This window comes from Lynx canadensis, chromosome C1, assembly GCF_007474595.2.
Source record: "Lynx canadensis isolate LIC74 chromosome C1, mLynCan4.pri.v2, whole genome shotgun sequence".
Taxonomy (NCBI): domain Eukaryota; kingdom Metazoa; phylum Chordata; class Mammalia; order Carnivora; family Felidae; genus Lynx; species Lynx canadensis.
Window position 1 is genome coordinate 17,590,161 of NC_044310.1, and position 4,128 is coordinate 17,594,288.

The window sequence follows — 4,128 nt, forward strand, 5'->3', positions numbered from 1 at the left end:
CGTCGGTTAAGCGTCCGACTTCAGCTCGGGTCATGATCTCGCGGTTCGGGGGCTCGAGCCCCACGTTGGGCTCCGGGCTGACAGCTCAGAGCCTGGAGCCTGCCTTGAATTCTGTCTCCCTCTCTCTGCCCCTCCCCCACCAGGCTCTGTCTCTGTTTCTGTCTCTCTCTCAAAAATAAATAAACATTAAAAAATTAAAAGAAAATAAACGGAGTATGGAGAAATTATGAAAGGGAGTTTGGTCTAGCTTAGCAGGTCCTTAAACCTAGGCTGCGGGGTTTGACTACTCCTCTGAAAGTTTTCTGTCTGTAGCTTTCTCAAAAAGATGCTCCTTGTTGCCCACTTCTCCAATCCCTGGGGCAGGACTTGGGTTAAGAGCCCTTCTTCCTTCCCAGTGCCGCTTCTGAACCATTTCTAGCATGAAGGCCTTGTTCCTACCGCTATCCTATCATCCAGTTCACCCACCTCTGCCCTGTCCTCTTCCTAGGTTATTTCCTCTCATCCATTGCAGATTTTTTGGAGGTGGTATATCATCCAGAATGTAGGCTTGAGGAGTCCGGTATTCCCGGGCTCTGGTTTCAGGCATGCCGCTTTGTAGCTATGTGATCTTGGGCAAATTACTTAATATCTGAACTTACCTTGCCTTAGATGTAAAATGGGATAGAAATAATACCTTGGCATTCCATGCTCATTCAGCTAGAAAGTAAACAAATAATCATCAATCGGTGTATATTCTGTGAAGGGCTTGAGGTAGAGAATAAAGAGGGCTTACATCGGGGAGGGGGTCTGGAGAGGGGGGGTGCCATTTAAGCCGAGACCTGAAGAAAGAAAAGAAAGATTAAATGGGATGAAGATACGTGCGAACACTCAGCACAGTGCTGGCCCACGGTAGGCACTCGATAAACGTTAGTGATGATTACTTCTGTTGGTGTTGCTGTATTGGGCACCTGGCTCTGAGCCTCCTTCTGCGTCTTCAATGTCTATGCAGATGGCCCATTCCACATCCACCCTGGTAGCTCCTTTCTCTTTTCCCCACTTTCTTGAACTTTATTATTTAAAAAAAAATTTTTTTTTAATGTTTTTATTTATTTTTGAGACAGAAAGAGACAGAGCATGAGCAGGGGAGGGGCAGAGAGAGGGGGAGACACAGAATCCGAAGCGGGCTCCAGGCTCTGAGCCATCAACACAGAGCCCGACGCGGGGCTTGAACTCACGGAGTGTGAGATCGTGACCTGAGCTGAAGTCGGACGCTCAACCGACTGCGCCACCCAGGCGCCCCACTTTCTTGAACTTTATTAAAGAAAAAGCAATGACGGTCAATCTCTAGAACATCCTCAATTTTCCGGGGTCCCTCCCTGGAAAAGGTGGCATTGGGTTTCCAAACGCATGCCAGAGTGTACGTGATTCCCAGTTGCACGAAGCAGGTGAAAAGCTGAAATCCTAAAATGTTCATCCTCCAACTTTCCCCGGTCTTGGTTTGTCTTCCCGCTGCCACCGGCCCCCCCACCCCCCACCTTACTGCCCCCACTTTGGTCTCTGGATCCACAAGAATCACCTGAACAGCTGCTATGATTTCATGAATTTTTGTCTGCAGCTCTCTGAGCTCTTCCAGGTGCAGAGATAGCAGAATTTGAGCAGCTTTCCTAAGAACTGCACTTCCTGTTCTGAGATAGTCTTATCTAAGGCGCCAGGCAAGCCCTCTTTTGTTTGATTTGCTTTGGCAACCGCATCCTGCCGTCAGGAGCTGTAAATCGCCTTAAGCACGACCAGGTCGTCACCCTGACTTCCCCAAGAAGGTTAACCGAAGCCATGGCACCAGCCCGAAAACCAGAGTTATTTACAATCCAGACCGATGGATGGTTCTGCATTTTCGTTGCACCACCAATACGTTTGCATTATCTGGTACCAAGTTCTTGTATTTTTCAGCATTATCTCCGTGTTCAAATCGGACAGCTAACCCAAGAAGGCAGTCTGTTGCGTCTTGGCGATCTTGAATCTTGAAAGGACAGTTAACATCTCTGAAATACTTTTCAGAGACACTGGGCCAGTCTCCGCTGTGGATGCTTCTTAAGTTACTTCTGTCTTCGATCCTGTAGTGTCTGATTTCCCTGGTCTTTGGGCTAAATAATAAGTTTCTGAATCGTGTATCATCTTTGCAGTTGAAGCTGGCATGCTTGCGGCATGGTCCTAGCTCCTCGCTCTTTTACCTTGGGCGTTCTGCCGGTGACGGGAGAGGTGAAGAGGAGTGGGCAGCACAGGCCGCCAGTGACACGGCAAGGGCAACCTGCTAGTCCTGTGACCCTCAATACCAGTGGACTTTTACCCTCTGCTTCCCCTAAGTGGCTACAACCCTGCGCCTTGCCTCACCTAGGACTCTCTCATTTCTTAATTCTTAAATTCAGGTCTTGAGCCTTAAAGGCTCCGTAGGGGAGACAAAGCTTCACCCCCATTCCATCTGGGTTTCCGGCCAGACCTGAGAATTAAGTTGACCAGGACAGATTAGCAGGAGAAAGGCACATGGATGTTTACGTGGCCATGGGAGCCCCCAGAGGAAAATGAAGATCCAAAAAGCAGAAAGGCCCAAGGGCTTACACACCAGGTTGAGCAAAGGGAGACAGTTGTGGAAAAGTAACTGAAATATATGGGGGGGGGGGGGCGCCAAGGGAAGGTAAGAATTATTTTGACAAGGTCTGTTTGGACAGAATTACTCCCCATCCTTGGTGATCAGAATTTTTCTTTCCTCCTGGCATAGGAGGACATCTTTCACATGGGAATTTTATCTCCTGCTTTCAGAAAGAAAAGGGCGGTGGCGGGTGGGGGGGGGAGCAGACTGTCCTTTGTACCTTCTGTTTTTCAAGTGTCTTTAGCTTAAAATAATCCTATGCCAAAGTGGCGTATACTGGGGTGGCGTATTCTGCCACTCTTCAGCTCTGTCTGGACAAGATCTTTTGATTAGGGTTATTCATGGAAGTGAAGCAAACAGAGAAAGGCGGCTAGATCTCCAGGTGTGGATTGTCAAAGGACCCCCAGAGCTGTCCCACACAGCCTGTGCTGCCCGGAAGGCAACTGACACACGTCCAAAATAAAACTCACCACCTTCCCCCTGAAATCCATTTCTCTTCCTGCGTTCCCTACCCAGTTCATCTGACTACCATCTGCTCATAGAAATCAGTGTGTGAACGCTCGACTTCTGTCCTTTGTTTGCCCTTCCCCTAAAGACGTAATCAATCTCTAATCAATCGCCGCCCCTGGCAAAAGATATGTTGAAGTCCTAACTCCCAGAACCTCAGAATGTGACCTTGTTTGGAAAGAGGGTCATCGTGGGTATGATTAGTTAAGAGGAGGTCATGTTGGAACAGGGTGGGTCCTTGATCCGATACACCCGGTGTCCTTGTAAGAAGAGGATATGAAGGGGCGCCTGGGTGGCGCAGTCGGTTAAACGTCCGACTTCAGCCAGGTCACGATCTCGCGGTCCGTGGGTTCGAGCCCCGTGTCAGGCTCTGGGCTGATGGCTCAGAGCCTGGAGCCTGTTTCCGATTCTGTGTCTCCCTCTCTCTCTGCCCCTCCCTCGTTCGTGCTCTGTCTCTCTCTGTCCCAGAAATAAATAAACGTTGAAAGAAAAAAAAAATTAAAAAAAAAAAAAAAAAAGAAGAGGCTATGAAGAGACAGCCACACAGGGAGACACCACGGGACTACAGAAGCAGAAACGAGAGTAGGCAGTTGATGGCCACCTCCAGAAACTAGGGAGAGGGAAGGAAGATCCTACCCAGCTCTTGGAGGGAGCATGGCCTGGCCGACACTTTGCTTTCGGATGTCCAGCCTCCAGAACTGTGAGATAATATGTATCTGTTATTTAAGCCACCACCACGTTTGTGGCACTTTGTGATGGCAGCCCCAGGAGACTCATACACGCCTGTCTCGGAAAAACCTGTGTCTTCTTTACTTTCACAGAGAATGCTTCTGACACTTCTGGTCAAGAGTTTGTGGGGGTTTTTCCAAATGCCAAGCGATTCTGTGACACCAGCTGGGTACCCTACAACTTAACTCACTTTTGATACTGTGTACCAAGAGATAGTGTCAGATCCCACCGGTTAAGAGTTTGGTCTCAGGAGACTGTTTCCCTCCCCC

General features: G+C 48.9%; 1 pseudogene; it reads right to left on the bottom strand.

Moving 5' to 3' along the window:
• Positions 1-1,334: 1,334 nt before the first annotated feature.
• On the bottom strand, positions 1,335-3,114 carry LOC115522293 (annotated as a pseudogene).
• Positions 3,115-4,128: the final 1,014 nt, after the last annotated feature.